This window comes from Bolinopsis microptera, chromosome 10, assembly GCF_026151205.1.
Source record: "Bolinopsis microptera isolate Bmic1 chromosome 10, MBARI_Bmic_1.0, whole genome shotgun sequence".
Taxonomy (NCBI): domain Eukaryota; kingdom Metazoa; phylum Ctenophora; class Tentaculata; order Lobata; family Bolinopsidae; genus Bolinopsis; species Bolinopsis microptera.
Genome location: NC_087081.1, coordinates 18,147,756 through 18,159,994, shown reverse-complemented (window position 1 = coordinate 18,159,994; position 12,239 = coordinate 18,147,756). Strand labels below are relative to the sequence as shown.

At 39.3% G+C, this 12,239-nt stretch overlaps 1 long non-coding RNA gene across 1 annotated transcript; it reads right to left on the bottom strand.

Moving 5' to 3' along the window:
- Nucleotides 1–926: 926 nt before the first annotated feature.
- Nucleotides 927–8,964, bottom strand: LOC134821728 (uncharacterized). Its single transcript, XR_010161041.1, has 6 exons — nucleotides 8,861–8,964; nucleotides 8,481–8,574; nucleotides 6,519–6,649; nucleotides 5,400–5,494; nucleotides 1,200–1,345; nucleotides 927–1,037 (listed from the first exon to the last, which is right to left on the bottom strand). It is a non-coding gene; the product is annotated as an uncharacterized LOC134821728 (long non-coding RNA).
- Nucleotides 8,965–12,239: the final 3,275 nt, after the last annotated feature.

The following is a 12,239-nucleotide window of genomic DNA, read 5'->3' as shown; positions in this document are numbered from 1 at the left end:
GGGGACGATACAGTTATATTAAGGGTAGGTATTATTAAGGGGGCATTACGGGTCTTAAGGGGGAGGGGGGCGGGGTCTTTTTAGGGGGGGGGGGGGGGGTCCTTTTGAGAAAAGTTTTTATTCGATTTTGAAAATCTTGGACCTGAAAAAATCGTCAAAAAACGAGGTCCAAGATTTTCAAAATCGAATAAAAACTTTTCTAAGGCCTATTTTAAAATTTGATAGACCAGAAGTTTTTTAAATGGTCCTTAAAACATATCCTGAAAGTTTCAAGGTGATTGCTCAAAAAATGTAGGAGAAGATAGATTTTTAGACTCGATTTTCAGGGCCAATTCCATGGGACCAAAAACATCTGGTAGATATTACTCCCCTCTATCAGAAACAACTATAAAATTAATTTCGAGAGGAATTTCATAAAGACCCCCCTGCCCCCTTAAGGGCGGCATTAAGGGTGGAATTAAGGGCGGCATTAAGAGGTGGTATTAAGGGGGGCGCCATTAGGGGCGGCATTAAGGGTGGAATTAAGGGTGGAATTAAGGGCGGCATTAAGGGGCGGCATTAAGGGCGGCATTAAGGGTGGAATTAAGGGTGGCATTAAGGGCGGGCAATTTGAGAGGCCTTTAAAAACTTTTTGTTCGATTTTGAAAATCTTGGACCTCGTTTTTTGACGATTTTTTGAGGTCCAAGATTTCAATTCGAATAAAATTTCGGCTCGAGTCAAATCTTCTAAATGATCCCTAGAACATATCCTAAAAGTTTGAGGGTGATTGCTGAAAAAAATGTAGGAGAAGATAAATTTTTATTAAGGGTGGTATTATTAAGGGCGGCCACTGCACGAGCCTCAGTGATAATCTCGAGCCTTATCAGGGAATGTAGTTTTTAAGATGAATTATCTAATATACAAAGAAAGTTACCTGAATGCTCTGCCCAGAAGGACGGTTTGGAACCAAGTGTAACTATGACAGCTTTTAAATAAATGGTTGTAATAAAGGGATAACACAACTGGACACACTGAAAACTTTGTCATATTCAACAGCCTGAAATACGTTAACTGTTAAGTATGTCATTACACGATATCATCGTATATATCATATATCATACTGATAATGGTGCTCTGATAATCACACCTCCAGAGACCGCTATTTGTTAGTATTTATTTGCTTACTTGATTACGTAAACAAATTCTCCTTGAAACTTACTTGAATCCCCATTTTATTGATTTTGATGCATCAATCGCACAAAACAAAGGATTCCTGATCAGGTTGAAACAGTATACATTTTGAATCATAATGAGTAGAGAGGACATTGCCACAACAATCAGACAAATGTATTCTAACTTTTCAGTCTGAAAAAAAAAACTGTCAGACAAATGCATGAAAATTAATGATGGAACTAACATATCTCACATGTACCTAGCGTAAATGAGTGCATTTATAGATTTGTATATTTAAATTTTTGTTGTTGTTGTTGTTGTATATTTAAATATGGGAATATTAAGATGGTTGTGGAAGTTTGGGGACCAGTTTTTGGTACACCGGCCAATGTTTACAAAATCATATATGATACATAACCACATAATTTTATTTAATATACGTGAATATGAGAATTGAAAATTATGATGTACGTAACCTTCTACGTTTATTCATTAAAAAAAACCAAAACTTAAAAAATTAAAAACTTGATTTATTAACATAGTGACAAATAATTGGATTTGATACAACAGATGATCACACGGACTGTTTTATAAGCTACTTGTGTCGGATTAACGATTAGTGGGCAGTGCAGAGTCGATAGTATAGTGCTCTGTATCAGTATAGTCCTCTTGTCTGAAGTTTAAAAAAATAAATAAATAAATAAAATAAAATAAAATAAAATAAAATAAAATAACTGAGCCCATGTCTTATCAGCACCTGCTAGCGTTATCAATATGACAGTGAATGGGCAGTGAAAAATGTGGCATATGGTTGATAGTGACTAGTGTGCTAAATGTATAGTTTTACGTATTCCTTAGGTAATTCTCGGTAGTTGATTTGTTGAGTGCCTGAATACTCAGATGGTTGTGATTTTGCCGACGAAGACATTGAGAAACTTATAAAACATTCTTTTCTGCAGCGAAGGAAGTTCTAACGGACTGGAACCTTCAACTGAATGAAAGCAAAACAGAGTTCAGTACTGTGGCGAACAAATTGGACATGGACAAAAATGGTCAGCCATTAGCTAATAATGACCCATGGTTCCAAATCCCTGGGGTCTCTTCATTGCACCGAGAAAGACATTCAAAGGAGAAGAATATTAGCTGACCTAGCCTTTAAAAAGTTTAAGAAAGTGTGGCTATCCGGGTATAAGATATCCTTTGAAAGAAAACTGAGGCTCTACAAGTGTGTAGTCAGTGTAGCTAACTGAGGCTCTATGATATGACGCCCCAAGTGGTATCCTTGCTACTATTATACAACTCGAACATTTGAAGTCCTAAAAAAGCCACCATGGACAAAATCGATACACTTCACCGGTGACACCTAAAGACAATCTTGAACATCAAGTGGCCAAAAGGGATGATCAGGAACGATACGGTATACAAAATATGTAATGTTGAAATGCTGTCTGAGCAGCGGCCCCCCCCCCTGTGTCTGTGCAGTGCCGCCCCCTGTGTCTGAGCAGTGCCGCAACGTTACCCCCTGTGTCTGAGCAGTGCCGCAACGTTACCCCCCTGTGTCTGAGCAGTGCCGCAACGTTACCCCCCTGTGTCTGAGCAGTGCCGCAACGTTACCCCCTGTGTCTGAGCAGTGCCGCAACGTTACCCCCTGTGTCTGAGCAGTGCCGCAACGTTACCCCCCTGTGTCTGAGCAGTGCCGCAACGTTACCCCCCTGTGTCTGAGCAGTGCCGCAACGTTACCCCCCTGTGTCTGAGCAGTGCCGCAACGTTACCCCCTGTGTCTGAGCAGTGCCGCAACGTTACCCCCCTGTGTCTGAGCAGTGCCGCAACGTTACCCCCCTGTGTCTGAGCAGTGCCGCAACGTTACCCCCCTGTGTCTGAGCAGTGCCGCAACGTTACCCCCTGTGTCTGAGCAGTGCCGCAACGTTACCCCCTGTGTCTGAGCAGTGCCGCAACGTTACCCCCCTGTGTCTGAGCAGTGCCGCAACGTTACCCCCCTGTGTCTGAGCAGTGCCGCAACGTTACCCCCTGTGTCTGAGCAGTGCCGCAAAGTTACCCCCCTGTGTCTGAGCAGTGCCGCAACGTTACCCCCTGTGTCTGAGCAGTGCCGCAACGTTACCCCCCTGTGTCTGAGCAGTGCCGCAACGTTACCCCCCTGTGTCTGAGCAGTGCCGCAACGTTACCCCCCTGTGTCTGAGCAGTGCCGCAACGTTACCCCCCTGTGTCTGAGCATATTGATTATTGAGTATCGGCGTTGGAAGATGTTCGGCCATATTCTCAGGCAGGGGTGTAGGAAGCGGGGGGGCAGGGGGGCCATCGCCCCCCCATGAAATCTGGCCAAGGGGCCAAAAAGGGCCAAATTTTTAATTTAAGTTTCTAAAAATTTTTGGGAAAACAAATTTTTCCCCCGAAAATTTTTAAGTCGAAAATTTTATAAGTCAAAAATTTTCAAAGTTTTCTTGGAAACTACTTTTGTTCATGTTTCATGCTACCCTGATCATTATGAGCCAAAAATATTTTTTTTGTTTTCGAAGTTCGATATACGATTTTGGACTCGAGGGTTCCCCTTTGTAATGCGAGCTCGGAAGGCAGGTCTCCCCTTCGCAATACGAGCTCGGAAGCGGGAGCTCTGCTTTCAGAGGTACGTATCGAGAATGACTCGGACCGAAATTTTCTAAGTCAAAAATTTTCAAAGTTTTCTTGGAAACTACTTTTGTTCATGTTTCATGCTACCCTGATCATTATGAGCCAAAAATATTTTTTTCGGTTTTCGAAGTTCGATATACGAATTTGGACTCGAGGGTGCCCCTTTGTAATGCGATCTCGGAAGGCAGGCCTCTCCTTCGCAATACGAGCTCGGAAGCCGGAGCTCTGCTTTCAGAGGTACGTATCGAGAATGACTCGGACCGAAATTTTCTCAGTCAAAATTTTTCAAATAAAAGTTTTTCTGGAAATTACTTTTTTTCATGTTTCATGCTACCATGATCATTCTGAGCCGAAAATATTTTTTTCGGTTTTCGAAGTCCGCACCTACCCTTCGATATACGATTTTGGACTCGGGGTGCCCCTTTGTAATGCGACCTCGGAAGGCAGGCCTACCCTTCGCAATACGAGCTCGGACGCGGGAGCTCTGCTTTCAGAGGTACGTATCGAGAGACGAGAATGACTCGGACCGAAAATTTTTCTAAGTCAAAATTTTTCAAAGTTTTTCTGGAAATTACTTTTGTTCATGTTTCATGCTACCCTGATCATTCTGAGCCGAAAATATATTTTTCGGTTTTTTGAAGTCCCGTACCTACAATCGGAAGGTTGTGGATGTGATACTGATTGGTTTCATGTACTATTTACTAATTATAGAAAACGTAATATTTGGCCCACAGATTTGAAGGAAAATACGCGAATTTGGTCCTCAGATTTAAAGGAAAATGCGCAATTTGACGCGGGAACTGAAAAAATCGCGATTTGTTGTGAGGCCAGGATTTTAAAAATCGCGATTTGTCGCGGCAAAGGTGAAAAATCGCGATACCGCACATGCTGCAATTTCCTTTTGTCCTTACCCTCGAAAATCCGGCTTTGGCGCGAAGCGCCAAAAAATATTTAGAATTTGGCCCCCCCCATGAAGAAAATCATTCCTACACCCCTGTTCTCAGGAGCCAGTAAAACAGTTCAAGTGGCACTGCTCAGCAGGGGGGTGCATTCGCCATTCAATCTGACAATCTGTTTGCTGGTAGATTAGGCAGACCGAGGATGAACTTGTTATCTGTTCTAAGAAGTGATTTAGCCTTTAGGTGTAAGAAATACGATTATTAATAGCTTTAATGAACTTAAGGAGGTGAAAGATGCTTGCAATAAATGTTGGGACAACTTGTATTATGGGCACAGATTACCATTATTCAATCTTTTAAAAATTTAAAAAATATATATCTCATTTTAAATATATCTTTCAGTATTTAATCTTTTAAATAATTTTTGTTGGTATGATCCTGTTGAATAATTTGTAACTTGAATTTAAATATTATTATTATTCCTATTAGTAGTCTCCACTCAGTAATAACACAGTGTCAATACTGAGTGGAGACTCTCACTTCGTCACCAACTATCAAACTATATGATCGACCCACTACACTCATAAGAGCGAAGAAAGATTACCAATAGGAATAATAATAATATTTAAATTCAAGTCACGCAGTAGTTATACAGTTATATATCGAAACATGATTTAATAAAGAGATAAAGGTAAACACACCTGTATATCCATTAAAGGAGATGTGATAGATATTGTCAAACTGATGAAGGTACTGAACGCTAAGCTCATCCAAAACTTTAGACTTTTATAAACCCCTGATGAATAATTGGAACTTAAAAACCTGTTACGTATAATCCTTGGTATTGTTGGGGCAAGTTAGAAGGCCACCTGATACAACTGTACACTCTACAGGCTCTCCTGCTGATAATAAATATAATATTAAACATAAAAGGGCAATTTGGTAATCTAGCTAGGCACAACTGTGCCCCAGTTGGGGCACAATATTGTATTCCCTGGGGCACAGTTGGGGCATAAAGTTACTTGGGGCACACTTGGGGCAGATGCAGTTGGGGCACAGCTGGGGCACACTTTGGGCACAGTTGAGACAAAAAATGACCTGAAGCACAGTTTTAGTATCTACTAAATAATATGTTATAATACACTGTCTAACTTTCTGGGTCAATGATGAATGAAATTCTCATCAGTGGTAAATACCTACTCTCATTTGGCGATTCCTTGAAACCCCTGCCTGCCTAGTGCCTAGTATCTTCTCCTTTCAACCCATAATTCCGTAAACTTAAAGCATTCAATTGGATAAAGACAGATTCCAACGCAAACTATCCTTTTTCTTAGTTTTATAGTGTATGGTATGAGGACAATGGATATTTACCGATCGAATCGGAAAATTTGACAAAGAATGGCACAAGTTCATACCGAAATAGTCCAATTATTATACAGCTTTATTCGAATAAAAAATGACCAATTCTGTCATTCGATTGAAATATCATTTCATTATAGAAGTTGCATAAGTGTAGTTAATAATGTTTCATAATTTATGCATAAAACAGTTCGCTATGTTATCAGGATTCAGGGGGACAAGCTTGACTATAGCTGGAGGGTAGCACCCAGCATAGCCGAACTGTGTTTATTTGTTTATGTTCTGAGAAAACTTAAAATATTGTCTTTGTTTGGACTTAGGAAACATATTATTATTAACGGTATTTTTATACATCAGATTTGAATTTTAGTACTGATGATTTATATCACCATGCAGTATTAATTTGAATCCTGTAAAATATCCTTGTAAAATATTGAGTCCGAAAGGAAGTTCCAACTAACCTCTCTGTAACGCAAGAACATTGCAACTGAGCAGAGCAGAAACTGTAGCAACAAGCCATGTCAAATTGTGGTGTGGTACATTATGTATCACAGCTGTCAGAGTTACTGTTACTACCAACTGCACCAATGTTCTGAAGTGAAAAGAAGTTAGATAGTTAAAAGGATCCTCCTGCAACAAAATTAATTGTTAGTGTTCATAGATTTGTTAAAAATCAAAAGAAAATGATGCTCATAGAAAAATTCTTACATGTATTATATCTATTTGATTATTTCAACATGCATATCTATTTGTCCACTGAATGTCAATCGAGTCATTTAAAAAAATAGGGAAAAGGGAAGTGTTACGGTAAATAAGGAAACATTAAATTGAGGTTTTACCCATAACTTTTAGATACTTTCTTGCCTTGTCTAAATAAGGGAACATTAAATTGAGGTTTTACCCATAACTTTTAGATACTTTCTTGCCTTGTTACGGTAAATAAGGGAACATTAAATTGAGGTTTTACCCATAACTTTTAGATACTTTCTAAAGTGTTACGGTAAATAAGGGAACATTAAATTGAGGTTTTACCGGTTCTTTTGTGATAGTCAAACGCGACAACTAGCGCTGGATGGCGACAACTAGCGCTATCCAGCGCTAGTTGTCGCTATCGCCTATCCAGCGCTGGATAACGCTGGCCAGCGCAAAATATATATGTTCGATAATTGTTGCTATCCAGCGCTAGTTGTCGCTATCGCCTATCCAGCGCTGGATAACGCTGGCCAGCGCAAAATATATATGTTCGATAATTGTTGCTATCCAGCGCTAGTTGTTGCCATCCAGCGCTAGTTGTCGCCATCCAGCGCTAGTTGTCGCTATCCAGCGCTAGTTGTCGCTGGCTATGCGACACTGTCGCACGCGATAGTTTGCGATGGCCAGGGCAACTGGCCACCGCAGAAAACAGTTCGATAACTAGCGCTGGATAGCGACAACTAGCGCTGGCCAGCGCTAGTTGTCGCCATGTTACGGAAAATAAGGGAACATTAAATTGAGGTTTTACCCATAACTTTTAGATACTTTCTTGCCTTGTTACGGTAAATAAGGGAACATTAAATTGAGGTTTTACCCATAACTTTTAGATACTTTCTTGCCTTGTTACGGTAAATAAGGGAACATTAAATTGAGGTTTTACCCATAACTTTTAGATACTTTCTTGCCTTGTTACGGTAAATAAGGGAACATTAAATTGAGGTTTTACCCATAACTTTTAGATACTTTCTTGCCTTGTTACGGTAAATAAGGGAACATTAAATTGAGGTTTTACCCATAACTTTTAGATACTTTCTAAAGTGTTACGGTAAATAAGGGAACATTAAATTGAGGTTTTACCCATAACTTTTAGATACTTTCTTGCCTTGTTACGGTAAATAAGGGAACATTAAATTGAGGTTTTACCCATAACTTTTAGATACTTTCTTGCCTTGTTACGGTAAATAAGGGAACATTAAATTGAGGTTTTACCCATAACTTTTAGATACTTTCTTGCCTTGTTACGGTAAATAAGGGAACATTAAATTGAGGTTTTACCCATAACTTTTAGATACTTTCTTGCCTTGTTACGGTAAATAAGGGAACATTAAATTGAGGTTTTACCCATAACTTTTAGATACTTTCTTGCCTTGTTACGGTAAATAAGGGAACATTAAATTGAGGTTTTACCCATAACTTTTAGATACTTTCTTGCCTTGTTACGGTAAATAAGGGAACATTAAATTGAGGTTTCACCCATAACTTTTAGATACTTTCTTGCCTTGTTACGGTAAATAAGGGAACATTAAATTGAGGTTTTACCCATAACTTTTAGATACTTTCTAAGCTTGTTACGGTAAATAAGGGAACATTAAATTGAGGTTTTACCCATAACTTTTAGATACTTTCTTGCCTTGTCTAAAAGACAGCTATTGTTTGCTATATAAACTAACCCCAAAAGAGAAGTGCTGGCAGATGTACCATTGAATATGACAAGCCATGTTTCTGGTAGCCAGCAGAAGAGGCAATCTAGAGGGGGCAACAACCCTGAAATATAAGAACAAGTTGTCTAGTGGCGGTAACAAGTAGCAACCCTGCTGTCTAGGTAACAGCCCTGACATAAATGGCACATTGAGCCGTGCAAATATTTCAATGTACGATATTTATTACTTATCTTAATTGTTTTATATCTTAATTATCAAGTAAATACATTTATAAAATTATATCACAGCGCGAGTTGAGAACCTAATCATTCATTAGTCTGATCAATATCATGTGATATGAAGGAGCTCCTGCTGAAAATAACATTGGTAGGAAGCACAGAAAAGCATACCTGCTGAAAATAATATTGGTAGGAAGCACAGAATAGCATAAAGTGTAAATATAGTTTGCTGCTCCACAGGATCCATTGTTTTCAACTGATTAGTGGTTATATCACCATACCTGAAAAGTGTTTCATTAAAAACTGTATAATATAATGTTAGAACCTTTATTATATAACTTTATTCAAATCAAAAATAGAACATAAAGAACATCTTGATGACCTGATAAGTCACCAAGAGAAAAATAACACAGAATAAACTAAATCATGCTTAACTCTCTCCATGCTTTTCTATCTGTTGCAAAAAGTCTTAAATGGTATAAATCGTCTGTATTTACAAGTCTAAAATTTCTGTCACTTAAATCGTTCAAAATAGTTTTTAACAAGTTTGACTGGTGTCGTCCGACTCTACCTCTCATCAAACTCTGACTCTCTACAGCAAAATGTAAGGCAAGCTGGGCAGGTGAGTTATTATCACTGCGGAGGATGTGACCGAGCATTCTCCACCGTGCACGAGCAACACGCTCACTCAGTGGAACAACTTCGCAGCGTTTGTATAGAGTCACATTTCGTATGACATTAGGGTAGGTCATGCCGATGATAGAACCTTATTAAATGTAAAAATTAAAACTTTTCCAATTATCAGTTTCACGAATCGCAGTGCTGGCAAGCACGACCGTCGCCCTTTCTACCCCTTTACAGATCCCTTTTTTCATTTAGACTTATATTAGAAGTGGCTCAGCAGATTTATATTTAGTTCAAAAGTGTAATTGCTGTCTAGGCCTTAAAAATCTCTCACTATACTGCTAAACAAACGTATCACTTATATATAGTATACCTATAGAACCTATATAAATATGTTTTAAATAACCCCCTCCAGGTCTCACTACACTATTTGATCGAAATTGAGTTTTTTATCAGGTAACCCCAGGATAAATATCTAACGTTCTCTCACTTTAGCAACATCATGACACATTCGACCAGTTCGAATCCCCGCTTGCGTTCTCGACGAAGCAGATCCCGCCTAATTAGTACTACTAGTACTACTACTAATTAGCCGGACCCAATACCCCGGGGACAATCCTCCCAAGAAAAGGAAAGCAGAAGAAGGAAAAAACTCAGAGAGGAAAGTATAAGACTCGCCCGTGTACCGTGTACCGTGTACCGTGTACCGTGTACCGTGTACCGTGTACCGTGTACCGTGTACCGTGTACCGTGTACCGTGTACCGTGTACCGTGTACCGTGTCATTAAAGGATAATTACAGGAATATCACAGAGCCAGCTACCAACTTGGCAACAGTCTATCAATGAGAGCTTTTTGCGCTCCACATGGCAAGTACAGTACCGGGAGAAAGCAAAAACCCGCGGTAAATCGGGGTTTTGATTTTAGGGTCCGAAAATGGTTTAAAATGGGTGGATAAAGCCTCAAATCTATAAATGTGATATTTTTTGATAATCGCACATATTATGGACTTAGCAATCTAATAATAATAAACTTTACTTTTAGAAATTAAACTAAATTCTTGCTGTCTTATATGGTACATCATATTATTAGAACATGTGAAGGGGACAAGGGGTCGTATCTTCACTTCCTACTAATACTATAAGTTTATTTTTAATTGTAGTTGACGAAATGAGAGTCTCCACTCAGTGTGTTAAAACATAATTCTTTGTCGACGTTTCGGCTACATGCCTTTGTCATAAACAGGACGTACTGAAAACTTACATAGCTGCAAAGATACAATGTTAAAATAATCTATTAATACTACGAAATATAACAACAAAAAATAACATCTTGAAACCCAACAACGATCACAAATTTTTTCCAAAAGAAACATAAAATATAACGGCTTGCTTATGACAAAGGCATGTAGCCGAAACGTCGACAAAGAATTATGTTTTAAACATGGTGGGATCTCATTTTGTAACTAAAGATTTTTTTTCACCTTGTCTCGTTTCATTATTACCATTAGGTTGTCAGTGGTTTGTAAACAGACACAAGAGCCTGACACCGTTTTCTGTTTGCCTGATAGTTGAAGAGCTAGCTTCAAAAATTCTCCGTCCTTCGTCTATGTGGGCTATAGAGTCAGCTAGGCTGTTTGCTACTCAAAATCTCAATGTTTTCAACCGTTTAGTAATTGTCGTTTGGAGCCTGTTAATTTAGCTCTGAGAGCTTGTCCTGTCTCTGTATTCGTTGTTGTCAGTTGTTGTAAAAGTTGTTTCCTTTTTCTGACATGCACCAACTTGTCTGTCAGAGGGAATGATTCCTCTTTCGTGTGGCTCGCGAAAACCCACAGTGGAATCAGCTGGCTTTTTCTTTAACTTCACCAAAAAGCATATCAAATTGCGGTTCCGTGTTGTTGGAGGTAAAGTCAGGATCTGATTCAGTTTGCTTCAAGTTTCTGACGTAGTTCTTGCTGATTATTGGTGTTGAGCTTGTTTGCTTCATACAAGGTTGTTGTGTTATAAGTCTTTTGAATGCACTGCTCTTCTTGTACAACTTGAAGCGCTGCGGAAAAATCTGCCTTGGCAACAACAAGTTTGTGGTCTCGCGGTGCTTTGTACCTGCATATGACCTGGCATCAGTTAGCAGTTGCCTTTGCTTCTGGACTTGCAGAGTATGAAGGTCAATCTGTTGAATAAGGTTTACTTTTACTGGTTGCTTTGATCCCGAATCCTAACCCAGTCCGTGTGGTAATGTATCTGCTGTTATGGGAAGGAATGAAAGTGTTGGCAGCAAACAGGCCTATAGCAGTGGAGAAAGTGTAGAAACCTTTCAACGTTTTCATTCCTCCTCCCAAACCTTGTTACCTTATTCAATGTAAACCATTGTCTACATCAACAGGGCTTCTTTTGCCAAGTTTGGCATTAATTGTCGCCTAACATCCATTACTTCAAATTCTAGCAGGAACAACTGATTAGCCTCGAGTAGCTCATCGTAAAATTGGGTTGACTATTCGGGGATTCTGAACTGACTTGGGATTCGTGGGCTGTAAAACAATTAACAATCTGATTGACAAGGTGGGTTGATCACCTTTAGCACTTATTTAAAAGTCCATTATAACCAACTTCTGTCCCACCCCAAAGAATCCCACTCGATCTGATGATGCGATACTATACATTCAAAAAAGCTTGTTAAACAATAAACCAAAAGTCTATGTACCGTGTCTATCTGCTGATTGGCTATCTCTGATCAATACAAAAACAATCGATGATGTCAAGGGAGTGTTGTTTCCAAGTATTCACGTGTCTTGGTCTCCTGAAGTGCTTAAAATGTCTAAGTTATGATCTGTCAATGTCCTCTGCAACAATGTGTTGCTGTATGTGGTGCGATAGGGAACCGCAAAACATTCCATGTCCAAATTTGAGTGTCGTAGCCATGCGATGGAA